The 18,613-nt window shown below is 34.4% G+C and overlaps 1 pseudogene; it reads right to left on the bottom strand.

Annotated features, from left to right (window-relative positions):
• Positions 1 to 1,980: 1,980 nt before the first annotated feature.
• Positions 1,981 to 18,613, bottom strand: part of LOC142341388 (spliceosome RNA helicase Ddx39b pseudogene) — a 54,217-nt pseudogene continuing 37,584 nt past the window's right edge.

Raw genomic sequence — 18,613 nt, 5'->3', positions numbered from 1 at the left:
AAAACAGTGGGAGCAAAAATCATTAAAAATAAAAAATATTCATATAAAGATAACATTCTCTGATTCAAAAGAGAAAACCAAAAAAAAGTCAAAATGTCAAAAAAAATAAAAAAAATTGTTGAAAATGGTCGAAATGGGACGAAGAGAACAAATTTTCATGGCTGATTTACTTTCTCAAAATTTAGAATTCTTGAAAAATCGTTCTAAGACTCTAGAGCCAAAGAGCGTGAAAATGAAGCTTCTAGGATGCCCTCAGAAAAAAAATCAAAAATTGTCTAAAAAAAGTGGGGCTAGCATAAATTTCTCCCGTTTTTTCTTCAAAAAAATGCGGAGCAACGATCGATAACGCGAAGCCACTGTGCGAAGCATCGAATCACTGCAGATAACACCAAGTAGATAAAACGTGGAGTCGAGAGGGTTATGTAGTTATCCTCAGAAAATAAACGAAAGACTATCCAAACAAATACTCTCGGAAACTGAACGTTCTCTCAATTTTCTTTGCATGTTAAGAAAAATGCAATTCAAAACAGTCAAAGTTTCAATGTCGGAAAACGGAAAAAATGGTCGAGTTAAAGTCACGTGCCCCATCTTTTAAAAACTGTTGAAAACCAATAATCCTACAATGAAACGAAAAAACAAACCGTCTAACGTCGGACAAATTCTCTCGAATGACAAGCGGGGAAATTTAATTCGGGGACTGTAGCCCAGATAGATTTTTCTTAATGGGTGTAAAAATTCGAATCCTCGACCACGTATTGCTTGACAGAAGCATTGATAACTCGTTATCTTTCTCTTGTTACATACCATCTGTCAAACGCTTTTGTTTTAGCAGCGGACTTAAATTCTTGATACAAGCAATTTAGATCACCCCAAAATAAAGAACTCAAAAGTAGAAAAATCACTTGAGAAGCAAAATCGAAAGAATATTCAAGAACAAACGCGCAAAAATTGTCAAGTCAAATTTTGCATAAGACACGCGTTTACAAAAATTGTTTCAAACTTCGTTTGAGAGCAATTAATAAGTTTTTGAAAACCGATACTGCTCTGTCGACTGGTATAAAAACCATTAAAAAATCTTACTGACAATTCTAAGAGAATGCACTTATTGTAAAATCGTCATGGTCCGTTTTGATAAAATTTGCTCATATCTAAGAACAAAATTAGAAGCTGTAAGTATACGCCAAGTCAGAAGCAAGTCATGGTGTTTGTTTGCAAGCCCTTGGATTTACCGAGCTTCTATTTAACGTCGCTCAGCTCTTTATCCAGCTTGAAATCGCAAAAATTCACGATGAGACCACAATAAAAGCTACACTTTCTCGGTTATTTGAAAAGCTATGAAGTTGAATTAGCAATTAACTATAATCAAATTAACTAAAACCACACAAAATTCTTTTCCTCAGAGCGGTTCATTACAGACTAACTCGCTCAGCAAGTACTTTTTCTGCTTTCATTTTTAGGTCAAAGACCGCCATTACAAATAGAACTTTTGATTAGGAGAACGAGAAAAACAGGTACTTGCCACATATTAAACATAACCGACTAAACGTCGGAAGAATTGCTCTTGAACGACTAGTGGGAGCTCTAATCAATTGCAGCCTGCTTCAGTCGGGGGGGGGGGGGGGGAGCCTAAATGGGACTAAGAAGTTCTATAGTGGGCTTCAAATAACCACATTAGAGGTTAACATATACCACTATTAATATTTAAAGTAAAAAATGACACCAGTTTCGGCGCACTTTTCGTTTGACTTTAGTATTAAATTGCCGCCAATTGAGTTCAGCTGCTTGAAATTGTGATTGAGAGGGAATTTTAGATCACGCGAAATGCAAAAAGTCAAGGGCGCGAAAGTCACTCGAAAAGTCAAAATTGTCAAGCGAAAATTTTGCATAAAAAAAGACACACACGTTTACAATAATTGCTATGAACTACGTTCAAGAGAAATTAAAAAAAGTCGTTGGCCAACTGTGTAGCTTAACAATTGCCTAGCTGCAATTTTTCTTACCTAAGATAGCTTGCGGGATGCACTCGTGTTGCACTTCACTCGGATGCTCAAAGCCACAATCAGTGATGGCTCTCAGCAATTCGGGCTTCAGGAGCAAATCCCGGAACCCACTGGTGTGAATAGATACGTACATTCCCTTCACTTCCTTCCCACTTTTTCCTCCAGTGGCAGTGGATCCATTAGTCTGGGGCGTCTGGTTCTCCTCTTCCTCGTAGTCCAGAAGTTCAGGCTCAACGTCAGTCATTTTGAAGTTCGTATTCTAGTTGGTGAATCTAAAAATAGCAGCGGTTTAAGCGGCCGAAACGTCCTTCATATAGAGCACCACCGATGCGGTATTTTCCACCCTTCTAACTAGCACAGTCCCTTCAATAAAACAATATATTCCACGTTTTAATCTTTTGATGGAAGACTTGGCAAACAATTAAGACATAGAGGGCATAGTTATCAATATCGAGGGATCAATTTGGAGTTGTCTCCGATGCTAATTTTGAGCTCATAATTTGCAATTTGGCAATTATCAACCAATTTTGGTTCATTGCTGCAATTTGAGCAGTGGCAATTATTTTCAAAGATGCTGGCTTCATTCACAGTTTCAAAAGTTACAAACGACGGCCCTGGGCCGTATTGGTTAGACCAATTCTTGTTCGTCACGGCAACTTGTTTTGTAGAGACATCGAAACTCAGCCAGAAGCGACTCGCATCCAATTGAGAAACAAATTTACTTCCATATTTGCACACGTTCCTTCACATTGAGAACAAATATGAACAAAAACATGTTTCACAAGGACACTTCGTCAATACTAGCCTCCCCAGTCACGCTTTTTGGCAGAATCGTCCTTACTTTTATAGCAAAAAAAAACATTGTGAAGCCTATAGCTAAAATTGTACTCTATTAGCGAAGTACATGTTCAGGAGAAATGATGACCATCTCAGAACAAAATTAGGTAAACAACTTATTGAAGAGCAAAAACTGCAAAATATCTCGGTGAAGTTGAACTCAATGTATAATGCTTTGACGTAAACGTAAATCAGACTCATTTCAATTGTATTAGGCAATCTTCCGCCCAAAACACCTCACACCTCTCGGCAGTTAGTGTTACCAACTTTTTGGAGCCTGTTAAAAAAAACTTTGGTTTCCTTGAAGAACGAGGTTAAATATAATTCTTATTCTTACAATTCCTCAGAAATTGATAGGGCAAATCCGAAAAACTATTTGTCGGAGCGTCTCAAACAATAAACCTTGCGTTGCTACTATTATATTGAAAAATTGATACAATCACTGGAACAATTCTAGCATTTAAAATTATCAGGTGTACGTAGGCAAAATAATAGACATTGACAATATCAAAAACTCGTGTATTAAAAACCTCATAAAAACTGCATAAAACCACTTCTTCGGCGCTGATTAGTAGAGAGAAATAAAGACAACTTTCCACCAAACGTTATCGCGATTTAGAATATCTTAATTATAAAATTTACAGCGTGGCAAAGCATTCAAATTACTGATACTCTACTTTGATAAAAATTAACCAGATATTGACATAATTTTTGCACTCGCATGGAACCGTTTTCGCGGACGTGTATAATAAGCACCTTGCTTCAAAACGCCGCGGTACTTATCTAGAGTACAGTTATTATTCCAGTACATTTTTTTCACGTAACGAGTGGGTGCGGAAAAGAAATGACGGGCAATTAATTTTCAAAATAATTTCGTCGCGTACAGGTATCTCTTGTGAAAGAAAAACCTTCCCATTCTTTTCCACAACTTGTAGAGACAAAATGACTCGACATTTCTCAAAATGACAAGATAAGATTTACTCATCTTCACAGAGCCATTCCAGAGCAAACTTTCTTATCAGTGTGTTATAAAAAGTTCCTTCGGATCTCATTTCACAGAATAAAAACTCTCGTATACATTTACATAATAAAATGCTCTCGTTGCGTTTTAAGTTTTGGGGACAACGGAATGTAATGCCACGATCAGAAACGTTAAGTATATAATGCAAAATTTGTGTGTTTTCAGGCCTTAAATTGAAACAAAAACGCTTGTTTCTGCAACAAGTGAAAACAAGTAGCGATTAACATATTTCCATAGCGATAACTCAAGCGCCAGAGACATAGAAAAAAAAACAGGAACAACTCTGCCGAAAAACGCAACATTGTCATTGCAATGCTCTACAAAACTCGAAGCCGGCCAGCCTGCCACTTACCACCTCACTGATTTCAGTTCGAACTGTCAACATTTTGTTGACCATGAGGTGAAGAATCATTTCTTTCAGCCCGCTGAGCCTGAAAATGAAGAGATAATTAGCAACCTTACAAACTCTCTATTTTGAATTCCCATTTCACACCTTTCCAATAATAACTAAATGCAAAGATAACTTGTTTTAACTGTTTATAATAATTTTACTCCCAAGACCACTGGTTTCTATCAATTAAATGATGATAATTTTATTTTACAGATGAATCAACAGACTAAACGTTAGCCGTACAGGTAAAGACTTTTTACCTTATTTTATGTAGTTCTGAATCTTCTTTGATCACAGATTGAGGAACAATTACTCTGAAAGAAATTAAATGAAGACTTCAAACTGAAACTTTGATTCGCACATCGACAATGGTACTAAGGAATCGGAGAGTATACTTCCGATTAAAATGTTTGAAAAAAGTTTAGGAGATAGGACAGAAATAAGTTTTATCTTTTGAACATCTCCATGCGCGCACTAAGCGGAGTCATCCCGCTGCTGAAGCTAAAATTAGAACCGCGGAGGAAAGGCGACTGCTCTTTTAAGAGTTTATCATTAAATTTTATCAAAATTGAAAAGAATTAAGAAACAATGAATCATCAGAGGATTTAAGAAATCAAGTATTTGCGCAGAGCATCGTCAAACAGGTAAACACAATTGATTAATAGCGAAGGTCACTGACCTAAGCTGAATCAAATAGCTGCTTTCAGCAGTGTCTAGTAAAATTAGTTAAATAAATCCGAGGTAATCAAGTATAATAAGAAAACAAAGAATTACAGGCGAGTGAATTACGAACTGTGCAACATTCCTTCTCCAACAATTGCAGACAAAGAAAAATCAGCGGATGTGTTTGACTTCCTGAGGGCTCCACATCCCCTGAGACATGAGACAGCTTCGCAGGAGTGCGAAACTTACCTTGGTTCCGATTAAGCTGATGGTGTCTAAGTATAGTTCGTTTTTCTGGTCGGCTATTTTTCGGCTAACTGTTTCATGACGTTCGTTGCGGAGGGCACAGCACCGCCTGTGCACGCAAAAACTAAAGAATTGAAAGAACTGTTCTCAATTTCGATATTGCGCGTCCCATATTTTCGTTTTTAAGATGTTCGTGATATGAGCAGGCATCTTTGATGGTTTTCGGGCATGAAGATGAGAAGGGGTTGAAAACTTTGACATCAAAAAACTCCTTAAGAATCGAGTTTCCCCAAAGTCCATTCGCGTTGATGTCCAGTCGCGCGTCGTCATCAATGCTTGTGGTTTTGTGTGGAAAGGATTCTCCTCGATACGACGGAAGCTTTGGCTCTATTTCGACATCATAACAAACCTGGTTAATCAAACTCGCAAACGTGTCTCGTATTTCGTTATGGCCAACATAAATGTACCCACCTTTTGCTTAGTGTAGGGCTCTGTGCGTGAAGTTGAACTTTCCGCCACACAGACATGTACTTGGCGTTTTCGTTAGCTCGCAGCCATATCGTAAGTCCAGTCCATCTCGAAGCTCTAACTTGATTGGGCGGGAATTGTACTTATTGAGTGGCAGAGCACGTAGACAGCTAGAAGCGCCCTTTTGTTAAGCGAGTTCAAAGGAGTATTTTCTCTGTTGATTCATTGCTTCTTTCAGAAAATCTATCTTGTTTTTGTTTCCTTAATTTGGGTCAGTTTTATATCCTTTGGCAAACAATTTTGAAGGAGTTCAGCCTGGATAGGGTCATGCTTGTTTAGAGTGTTGAAGAGGTCAACCGATTCGAAGTAATCACGTGTATTTGCAGTCGGGTTAGCTATATTCAAACCACGCAGGTGCGAGGGTAGGCTGTAAATACGTGAAAGGTTACCAACCGGGGATTCGAGACTGCCCTTTTAAGCTTCGCCAAAAATAATTTTGGGTCTTTCCCAATATAGCACCCCAGAGCTAAGTGGAAAGATAAATTATAGCGCCCCCACTAACGATAAAGATATGAGGAAGTATAGGTCAATGGAGGTTAAAAGGAAAGTGTTCTTCTCGGTTTCGAAATTACAATCAGTATACATTAATTAAATTCAAATTTGTTGTCTAGAAGCTAGTTCTTCTTCTATTCCTATCTCAAATTGCTTATGACACCATTGACGTTGACTGTTCAAAAACTTATAGCTGAGAAAAGGAATTGAACGGTCGCCACAGAGTTCGTCGCCTACCACTTAAGGGAATGTGTTTTCTTTTACTTGAATTAACAAAAATTTGAAGAGACAGCAATGATTTGAATTGTTCTGAAACTTTTCAATACATTACGACATCGTGATATTATCAGCACTTCCTTCTAATGTATCAAAATTTTTTTCCAAAATGGAAGAATGTATATGTGAGACTGCATTTTTTCATTCAGTTAAGTTTTTCACTTTTTTAGAAAACTTGATGATAATTTTTTGAAAAAATTAAAATGAGAAAATCCTAGTTTTTATGTTCGAATTGGGTTTTGACTAAGGTTCTCAGATAAAATAAACTGAGGACAAAATTGCTCTTGGAAAATAAGATCACAACCAACAAAACATTTTGTAGTGAAATTAATTAGGTTACATGGAGACTTGTAACCATTAATTTTTTAGAGCTATAAGACTAAAAAAAATTAACAAAGTTTAATATTTTTTCTCTTTAACAAAAACTTGTTTAATATTTTTTCTGTTCATCTCGATGTATGGTTACAGAATTTTGCATAACCCGTTTTTTTGCGTTCAACAAAATTTTGGGAAATCAAGGACTTGAGACAATTTAAAGCTCTCAAAATAGCAAAAATCAAATTTGAAACTAAATCCGGAAGAATGTAATTTCTGGTATTTCTAGAAATGTTTTTGTAACAAATTTTTATTTGAAAGAACTAACCCTTTCCCTATTTTTAAAACCCCGGAGATCTAAGAAAATCCAGTTTCATTGAATGAACACCAAATCAGTAAAAATCATTATTGCAAAGCAAAGATGGAGATCTTTTATTGTCCTCTTTGTGTTCTTCATATTGTCAAATTCGATGGATTGGATTTTTTCTTGTAGACTAACAAAAAACACACGCACGTGAGAGTTAGAAACTTGAAAGGTCTAGGTTAAACTAAGTTAAAAATTCCAAAACAATTGCTCATAATTTATTGAAAAATTTTCGAAAACTGTAATTCAAGTCTCTGTAATATGAAATAATACAAACTATTTTTTGCAGTGCTTGGAAATATCTGTAATATAGAAAGTCAAACTGCTTTTTTAATGTGAAACTCCTCGTAAAGTTCTCTTTTGACAAAAATAAAAATAACTTTTATTAAATTTATTAAAATTTTTATTTTTATGAAAATTTAAAACTTAAAAAGTTTCCTCTTTTTTGGAAAACACAATTACTTGAGGGACTGCAACGGCCAAGATAAAAATTGAGCTAATAAACAATGTTACTCAACTTTTAAGAATTGATGTTTAGATTCCGTCACAATTAGACACAATTAGACGCAGAGTTCAAAAACTAACAGAAACTCCTAAAATTTTTTCGAATTTAGCTATTTTCAGCGAAAAAGAATGAAAATTAAATGAGTTTTGACAACCTTTGATCAAAGATCGGATTCCAAAGAGAAAATCTTAAGTTTTTTTGGTGGAGAGGTTGGTTTTTGGGTGTATGTGTCTGTGCCTTGTCAAATTAACCAAATAACTTAATTTTTGCTTTTTATTGCGGTTTTAAATGTGTCTAATACCGAATACGTTTGTTTGCAAGTCTTTTCGATAACACATCTGCGATGATTTAAAATTTTAGCTGGCCCATTATGCCGAGAAAATGATCAAAGCTGACATTTTTTTTTGGAATAGTTCAAAGAGTTCCTTTCAACTCTTAGACTCAACTTAAGGATTGTTGATACAGTTTCCTCATCAAAATCCCATCTAGTTTTCCAAAAAATAAAATATTTGAGAATGGTGAAAATTCTTGAGTAAAAATTAGATTGAAAATTAAAATTGCAATAGAAGTTCTTTTGGCTGATGGTGTTTGTATTAGTGTTTGAGACACGAATAAAAGATTACTTAACATTAAAGAGACTTCCAAACATTAAATAATATTTGCTACGAATAGCAGTTCGAAATGCGTGCAATAACAAAAACCGTGTGTTTTCAAGTTTTATTATTAACACGTCTGCGAAAAATCAAAAATAACATAAAAGTCAAAGAATTAATTTCAAGGTTTATTTCAAATACCCACGAAAAATTCCACAACTAATTTTCAACAACAAAACGAAAAGGGCTTAGACAAACTTTGAGGAACCTTGAAAACAGATTCGATTCCAAACGGACAGTTCTAAAAGTTATTTAATTTCTTGTTTTTGCATTTCTGTGGGTGTGTATTTATATACTTTTTTACGTGTATGTATGCTTGCAATGACTATGATCCATTTCACACAGAGAGTGAGAGCGAGAGAGAGAGAGAGAGAGAGAGAGAGAGAGAGAGATAGAGAGAGAGAGAGAGAGAGAGAAAGATTTCAAATGTGGTCTGAGAAAGATGGTTTGTTTAAATGTTAGATAACTTAGAAAATTCGTTGAAACATTGGTACAAATTGCATTTTGATTATATTTCCCAATCCAAAGCTCTTTTTTTCGAAAAAATTTTGTTGATACGTCAGCAGATTTTTAACAAAAGTGATTGTCCTATTTTGCTGAAGAAACTGAAACATCAAAAATTACAAATTATTCAAAAAAATTTCAAACTTAAATTAAACTGAAAATGTTTAATTCAAATTTTATTGCAATTTCACTATTACCGATGTGTTAAGAAGTCTACACAAGGTATCACAAAAAACAATAACAAGTGTAAATGTTCGCGAAATTGGAGTAAAGAGCTCTTGGAAAAATTAATATTTTGAAAGCATTTTTTTTGGTGTCGCAGATTATAATTGTGTGCTTGCGTGTCTGTAATGTGCGGTTTTTTGTGTAATGGAAAGAGAAAGAGCTAGTCTGAGAAAGCGATGATTCCTCTAAATGTTACATACAAATAGAGGCAGCGAGCAAAACTGTCAGCAGTCACAAAAAATTTCAAAAGCTGTCCAGTATGTGCTACAAATTGCGGCTTTATTTAAGTCCAAAACTCAAAATGTTGGTTTCCAAAACTCACTGTTGACACATTTGCACAATTGTTTAACAATTAGTTTTCCCATTAGGACCACAAAGATCAAATTTGACCAAATTTTTGTTAAAGCCTTAAAAAATTCCAGTTCAAAAATTTGTTTCAAAAATTGAATTTACCAATAGCAATGCCTCAAAAAATCCAAACGGAGAAATTAAGACAACAAATCAAGACCTAAATGAACAGTGATAAATGTTGAGATTTGATCAAACGCCAAAAAGATTTTTTGTGCTTGTGTTTTTTGTGTAATATATGCAATGTGTGCTGATTTTTATTGTTTTCGGTGTCTGTGTTTTTCAAACTTTGCCACATTTATTTTTATAGAATGTGTCAATGAATTTCGTTCTTGTGCGCCAAAAAAACAAAACCTTTTTTAATCAAGCAGTCTCAGTAATTTTCGCCAATTCATATAAGTTGCTTTTGGAAACTCCCGGCGGTATCTCTGAAGAAACTCCCAAATTGTTTTGCAACATTGGAAGATATGTTGCAGAAACCTTTGCTAAGCACAGGCCCTCAAGAGCCACCTTGTTTTATAAAGACGTTGTCTACAATATTGGCAGTCAACAACGGATCTGTAATTTTTGCCTTTCTTTTAAGAATTACGAACTGATCAAATACATTGAATGAGTCTTACTACTATTGGGCAAATTTTGTTGTCAAGAATTTATTTCTGTTATTGGTTTTTTGCCGTCAAAGCTTACGCTGAGTTATCGAACAATAAGAGCAGTGGTCGTAGAAGAGCAGGACTGGGGGTCGAAACCTTGAGTTTAGCACCACACAAATTGGAACTCAATATCAAGTTTAGAGAATCTGTTGCAAAGACCACATGTGTAGCGCAGTCTACCCGTTCATTTACACTTCTCGAAAAAGTTTCTGCATAAAATTATCTGTAAGTATTGCTAATTTTGCCTTTTTCAATATGTCTCCTCAAAAGTAAGAAAAAAATATCAGAAGGTCGTGCATTGATTCATGCCAGCAAAGTGCGAGGGTTATGACATATTTACACTTTCATATTGGCTTAATTTATTGCTTAGAGTAGATCCTAAAAGAGTCCTCTGCATATTTTGGCATCCAGTTGAGTTCTTCAGCCGTATTTTAAGATGTCTTTCCAAAAATTTGACAGATGGCCTTCAGTGCAATCGATTTTTTCAAATTTACAATTATCACTTCATGTTAGATTACGTTGAATCAATTATTCAAGATCCCTCTGATATCCAACCAATTTTAGCTCTGTGCTTTCCAAATTTTGCGTACAGACTCTGTTGATCTTTTTTAGTTTTGTTTTGCTCAGATTGGGCTCGTCTCACTGACTCATTTATTTTGCTTTATCAAACATCAATTGTAAAGCCTTACAGGATTACGTTTTCACACGTGTGTGGTAGGTGGTTGACTTAATTGAAAAAAAAGGGGACCGAAAATTGTGGCTTGTGGCACTCCGCTAATAACTATGCTGCTTCTAAGACCACTTAAACTTCAATTGCAACTACTGCCAACAATTCGTCAGACAAGATGCCGAGTGTTAACAAAATTTTACCAACTAAATCAATGGAACGAATTTTCTTTTAATTCCGTATTGTTTCGGGTGTGGTTGGTTTTTTCACGATTTTACAAAATTGTGTAAATCACTGAAGAAATTTTTCCCATTACAATTGAAGCGAAGCAGAGCAGACTGATTGGTCTGTATCAGGTGACATCAGCTTTGTCTCTTTTTAAAACTGAGTGATTTGGATAAATTTTTCGAAAACACTTGCACTACCCCTTGTGATGAGTGGTCTGGAAAACTTGTTTAATTGATTTGGAAATAGTTTTTGCATATTTTTTCAGATTGGGATATCCAATGCCATCGGGACCTGCTGCTTTGGTCGGATCAAGATTAAAACGAGGAAGTGCTTACGAGATACCTTTCAATATCGGCATTGTTGCACGCAAAGGTGTTTCAAACTTTGGAACAATTTTTTCAAATTCACACTTTTCAGAAAACACTTTAGCCAATGAACGCTTCAGCGATTTGGTGATCGGTGTTAAGCTGTGTATAGTCTTGTAGATAACAACAAGCAGAAGACCTTGTTGATTTTCGCCAATTCATATAAGTTGCTATCGCAATCTACCGACGGTTTCTCTGAAAAAACTCCAAAATTTTTTTTTGCAATTTTAAGATATTTTGCAAAAGCCTGTGCTAAGCACAGGCTCACAGGAGCCACCTTGTTTTATAGAGACGTGGTCTACGATATTGGCAGTCAACAATGCATCTGTAATTTTTGTCGTTCTTATGAGAAATATCGAAGTAATTAAATGCAATGAATTAGTCTTACTACAATTGTGCGAATTGTGTTGTCGAAATTTTATTTCTGTCATTGGTTTTCGTCCATCAAAGCTTACGCTGAGTTATCGAACGATGAGAGCAGTGATAGTAGAAGAACAGGACGGGGGGTTCGAAACATTGGGTTTAGCACCACATAATTTGGAACTTCATATCAAGTTTAGAGAATATGTTGCAATGACAACTAATGCAGTGCAGCCTGCACGTACATTTAGATTTCTCAATATAGTTTTTGCATTAAATAACATATTAGTAATGCTAATTCTGCTTTCATTCAAATGGGGCCCACAATATTGATTGATTTTAGTCCCTTTCTCAAAGAAACAATTGGCGAGGAAGATAAAATTGTCAACTCAGCGGAATAAGCAACTTTTTGCTGTTTTCTATCTGTCCTAGAGAAAATTGGCATGGTTGCATATTTTCTTTGAATTCAATGTACTCTGGTTTCAAGTCCACATTATAATGTCTCCTCAAAATAAAAAAAAGATTTCAGAAGGTTGTGCGCTGATTCATATAAGCAAAGTGCGATAGTTATCACAAAATTACACAGTCATATTGGCAAATAATTTTGGGTCTTTCCCAATATAGCACCCCAGAGCTAAGTGGAAAGATAAATTATAGCGCCCCCACTAATGATAAAGAAATGAGGAACTATAGGTCAATGGAGGTTATAAGGAAAGTGTTCTTCTCGGTTTCGAAATTACAATCAGTATACATTAATTAAATTCAAATTTGTTGTCTAGAAGCTAGTTCTTCTTCTATTCCTATCTCAAATTGCTTATGACACCATTGACGTTGACTGTTCAAAAACTTATAGCTGAGAAAAGGAATTGAATGGTCGCCACAGAGTTCGTCGCCTACCACTTAAGGGAATGTGTTTTCTTTTACTTGAATTAACAAAAATTTGAAGAGACAGCAATGATTGGAATTGTTCTGAAACTTTTCAATACATTATGACATCGTGATTTTATCAGCGCATCCTTTTAATGTTTCAATATTTTTTTCCAAAATGGAAGAATGTATATGTGAGACTGCATTTTTTCATTCAGTAAAGTTTTTCACTTTTTTAGAAAACCTCATGATAATTTTTTGAAAAAATTAAAATGAGAAAATCCTTGTTTTTATGTTCGAATTGGGTTTTGACTAAGGTTCTCAGATAAAATAAACTGAGGACAAAATTGCTCTTGAAAAATAAGATCACAGCCAACAAAACATTTTGTAGTGAAATTAATTAGGTTACATGGAGACTTGTAACCATAAATTTTTTAGAGCTATAAGACTAAAAAAATTAACAAAGTTTAATATTTTTTCCCTTTAACAAAAACTTATTTATTATTTTTTTTGTTCATCTCGATGTATGGTTACAGAATTTTGCAAAACCCGTTTTTTTTGCGTTCAAAAAATTTTGGGAAATCAAGGACTTGAGATAATTTAAAGCTCTCAAAATAGCAAAAATCAAATTTGAAACTAAAACCGGAAGAATGTAATTTCTGGTAATTCTAAAAATGTTTTTGCAACAAATTTTTATTTGAAAGAACTAACCTTTCCCTATTTTTAAAACCCCGGAGATCTAAGAAAAGCCAGTTTCATTAAATGAACACCAAATCAGTAAAAATCATTATTGCAAAGTAAAAATGGAGATCTTTTATTGTCCTCTTTGTGTTCTTCATATTGTCAAATTCGATGGATCGGATTTTTTCTTGTAGACTAACAAAAAACACACGCACGTGAGAGTTAGAAACTTGAAAGGTCTAGGTTAAACTAAGTCAAAAATTCCAAAACAATTGCTCATAATTTATTGAAAAATTTTCGAAAACTGTAATTCAAGTCTCTGTAATATGAAATAATACAAACTATTTTTTGCAGTGATTGGAAATATCTGTAATATAAAAAGTCAAACTGCTTTTTTAATGTGAAACTCCTCGTAAAGTTCTCTTTTGACAAAATAAAAATAACTTTTATTAAATTTATTAAAATTTTTAACTTTTTGAAAATTTAAAAGTTAAAAAGTTTCTTCTTTTTTGGAAAACACAATTACTTGAGGGACTGCAACGGCCAAGACAAAAATTGAGCTAATAAACAATGTTACTCAACTTTTAAGAATTGATGTTTAGATTCCGTCACAAGTAGACACAATTAGATGCAGAGTTCAAAAACTAACAGAAACTCCTAAATTTTTTTTCGAATTTAGCTAATTTCAGCGAAAAAGAATGAAAATTAAATGAGTTTTGACAACCTTTGATTAAAGATCGGTTTTCAAAGAGAAAATCTTAAATTATTTTGGTAGAGAGGTTGGTTTTTGGGTGTATGTGTCTGTGCGTGTGCGCACACTTGTGTGGGTGTACAGATTGTATGCCTGCGTCTTAATTCAGTTTTGCATGTGTGTGTATGGGAAAATGAAAAAAAAGGTATCTTGATGGGGATTCAGTTGATTGTCGCAAAAATAGGCAGAATCAAAAACTGTCAGAAATCTTGTCAAATTAACCAAATAACTTAACTTTCGCATTTTATTGCGGTTTTAAATGTGTCTAATACCGAATACGTTTGTTTGCAAGTCTTTTCGATAACACATCTGCGATAATTTAAAATTTTAGCAGGCGCATTATGCCGAAGATATGATCAAAACTGTCAATTTTTTTTGGAAAAGTTCAAAGAGTTCCTTTCAACTCTTAGACTCAACTTAAGAATTGTTGATACAGTTTCCTCATCACAATCCCATCTAGTTTTCCAAAAAATAAAATATTTGAGAATGGTGATGATTCTTGAGTAAAAATTAGATTGAACATTAAAATTTCAATAGAAGTTCTTTTGGCTGATGGTGTTTGTATTTGTGTTTGAGACACGAATAAAAAATTACTTAACATTAAAAAGACTTCCAAACATTAAATAAAATTTGCTACGAATAGCAAATCGAAATGTGTGCAATAACAAAAACCGTGTGTTTTCAAGTTTTATTATTAACACGTCTGCGAAAAATCAAAAATAACATAAAAGTCAAAGAATTAATTTCAAGGTTTATTTCAAATACCCACGAAAAATTCCACAACTAATTTTCAACAACAAAACAAAAAGGGCTTAGACAAACTTTGAGGAACCTTGAAAACAGATTCGATTCCAAACGGACAGTTCTAAAAGTTATTTAATTTCTTGTTTTTGCATTTCTGTGGGTGTGTATATATATACTTTTTTGCGTGTATGTATGCTTGTAATGACTATGGTCCGTTTCACAGAGAGAGAGAGAGAGAGATTTCAAATGTGGTCTGAGAAAGATGGTTTGTTTAAATGTTAGATAACTTAGAAAATTCGTTGAAACATTGGTACAAATTGCATTTTCATTATATTTCCCAATCCAAAGCTCTATTTTTTGAAAAAAATTCGTTGATACGTCAGCAGATTTTTAACAAAAGTGATTGTCCTATATTGCTGAAGAAACTGAAACATCAAAAATTACAAATTATTCAAAAAAATTTCAAACTTAATACAAACTAAAAATGTTTAATTCAAATTTTATTGCAATTTCACTTTTACCGATGTGTTAAGAAGTCTACAAATGGTATCACAAAAAACAATAACAAGTGTAAATGGTGACAAAATTGGAGTAAAGAGCTCTTGGAAAAATTGATATTTTGAAAGCATTTTTTGGTGTCGCAGATTATAATTGTGTGCTTGCGTGTGTGTAATGTTTGCGGTTTTTTTGTGTAATGGAAAGAGAAAGAGCTAGTCTGAGAGAGCGATGATTCCTCTAAATGTTAGATACAACTAGAGGCAGCGACCGAAACTGTCAGCAGTCATAAAAAATTTCAAAAGCTGTCCAGTATGTGCTACAAATTGCGGCTTTATATAAGTCCAAAACTCAAAATGTTTGTTTCCAAAACTCACTGTTGACACATTTGCACAATTGTTTAACAATTAGTTTTCCCATTATGACCACAAAGATCAAATTTGACCAAATTTTTGGTAAAGCCTTTAAAATTTCCGGTTCAAACATTTGTTTCAAAAATTGAATTTACCAATAGAAATGCCTCAAAAAATCCAAACGGAGAAATTAAGACAACAAATCTAGACCTAAATGAACAGTGATAAATGTTGAAATTTGATCAAACGCCAAAAAGATTTTTTGTGCTTGTGTTTTTTGTGTAATATATGTAATGTGTGCTGATTTTTATTGTTTTCGGTGTCTGTGTTTTTCAAACTTTGCCACACATATTTTTCTAGAATGTGTCAATGAATTTCGTTCTTGTGCGCCGAAAAAACGAAATCTTTTTCAATCAAGCAGTCTCAGTAATTTTCGCCAATTCATATAAGTTGCTTTAAGAAACTCCCGACGGTATCTCTGAAAAAACTCCCAAATTGTTTTGCAACATTGGAAGATATATTGCAAAAACTTTTGCTAAGCACAGGCCCTCAAGAGGCACCTTGTTTTATAAAGACGTTGTCTACAATATTGGCAGTCAACAACGGATCTGTAATTTTTGCCTTTCTTTTAAGAAGTACGAACTGATCAAATACATTGAATGAGTCATACTACTATTGGGCTAATTTGGTTGTCAAGAATTTATTTCTGTTATTAGTTTTTGGCCGTCAAAGCTTACGCTGAGTTATCGAACAATAAGAGCAGTGGTAGTAGAAGAGCAGGACTGGGGGTCGAAACCTTGAGTTTAGCACCACACAAATTGGAACTCAATATCAAGTTTAGAGAATATGTTGCAAAGACCACATGTGTAGCGCAGTCTACCCTTTCATTTACACTTCTCGAAAAAGTTTCTGCATAAAATTATCAGTAAGTATTGCTAATTGTGCCTTTTTCATTATGTTTCCTCAAAAGTAAGAAAAAAATATCAGAAGGTCGTGCGTTGATTCATACAAGCAAAGTGAGAGGGTTATCACACATTTACACAGTCATATTGGCTTAATTTATTGCTTAGAGTGGATCCTAAAAGAGTCCTCTGCATATTCTGGCATCCAGTTGAGTTCTTCAGCCGTATTTTAAGATGTCTTTCCAAAAATTTGACAGATGGCCTTCAGTGCAATCGATTTTTTCAAATTTACAATTATCACTTCATGTTAGATTACGTTGAATCAATTATTCAAGATCCCTCTGATATCCAACCAATTTTAGCTCTGTGCTTTCCAAATTTTGCGTACAGACTCTGTTGATCTTTTTTAGTTTTGTTTTGCTCAGATTGGGCTCGTCTCACTGACTCATTTATTTTGCTTTAATTATCAAACATCAATTGTAAAGCCTTACAGGATTACGTTTTCACACGTGTGTGGTAGGTGGTTGACTTAATTGAAAAAAAAGGGGACCGAAAATTGTGGCTTTTGGCACTCCGCTAATAACTATGCTGCTTCTAAGACCACTTGAACTTCAATTGCAACTACTGCCAACAATTCGTCAGACAAGATGCCGAGTGTTAACAAAATTTTACCAACTAAATCAATGGAACGAATTTTCTTTTAATTCCGTATTGTTTCGGGTGTGGTTGGTTTTTTCACGATTTTACAAAATTGTGTAAATCACTGAAGAAATTTTTTCCCATTACAATTGAAGCGAAGCAGAGCAGCCTGATTGGTCGGTCTGTAACAGGTGACATCAGGTTTGTCTCCTTTTAAAACTGGAGTGATTTGGATAATTTTTTCGAAAACACTTGCATTACCCTTTGTGATGAGTGGTCTGCAAAAATTTGTTTAATTGATTTGGAAATAGTTTTTGCACTTTTTTTAGAATAGGATATCCAATGCCATCATGACCTAGTGCTTTGGTCGGATCAAGATTAAAACGAGGAAGTGCTTACGAGATACCTTTCAATATGGGCATTGTTGCACGCAAAGGAGTTTCAAACTTTGGAACACTTTTTTTCAAATTCACATTCTTCAGAAAACACTTTAGCCAAAGAACGCTTCAGCGATTTGGTGATCGGTGTTAAGCTGTGTATAGTCTTGTAGATAACAACAAGCAGAAGACGTTGTTCATTTTCGCCAATTCATATAAGTTGCTATCGCAATCTACCGACGGTTTCTCTGAAAAAATTCCAAAATTATTTTTGCAATTTTGAGATATTTTGCAAAAGCCTGTGCTAAGCACAGGCTCACAGGAGCCGCCTTATTTTATAGAGACGTGGTCTACGATATTGGCAGTCAACAATGCATCTGTAATTATTGTCGTTCTTATGAGAAATATCGAAGTAATCAAATGCAATGAATGAGTCTTACTACTTTTGTGCGAATTGTGTTGTCAATATTTTATTTCTGTCATTGGTTTTTGTCCATCAAAGCTTGCGCTGAGTCATCTAACGATAAGAGCAGTGGTAAAAGAAGAGCTGGACTGGGCGGTTTCTAAATCTTGGGTTTAGCGCCACATAAATTGGAACTTCATATCAAGTTTAGAGAATATGTTGCAATGACAACTAATGCAGCGCATCCTACACGTACATTTAGAATTCTTGATAAAATTTTTGCATTAAATAACCTATTAGTAATGCTAATTGAGCTTTTATTCAAATGGGGCCAACAATAATGATTGATTTTAGTCACCTTCTCAAAGAAACAATTGGTTAGGAAGATGAAATTGTGAACTTTGCGGAATAAGCAACTTTTGCTGTTTTCTATCTGTCCTAGAGAAAGTTGGCATGGTTGCAATTTTTTTGTGTTTTCAATGAACTCTGGTTTCAAGTCCACATCATGATGTCTCCTCAAAAATAGGAAAAAATGTCAGAAGGTTGTGCGCTGATTCATATAAGCAAAGTGCGATTGTTATCACAAAATTACACAGTCATAATGGCAAATAATTTTGGGTCTTTCCCAATATAGCAACCCAGAGCTAAGTGGAAAGATAAATTATAGCGCCCCCACTAATGATAAAGAAATGAGGAACTATAGGTCAATGGAGGTTATAAGGAAAGTGTTCTTCTCGGTTTCGAAATTACAATCAGTATACAT

Source organism: Convolutriloba macropyga, chromosome 6 (genome assembly GCF_964194025.1).
Source record: "Convolutriloba macropyga chromosome 6, txConMacr16.3, whole genome shotgun sequence".
Taxonomy (NCBI): Eukaryota; Metazoa; Xenacoelomorpha; order Acoela; family Convolutidae; genus Convolutriloba; species Convolutriloba macropyga.
Note: the sequence above shows the minus strand (reverse complement) of the source record. Positions and strands in the feature narration are given on the sequence as shown.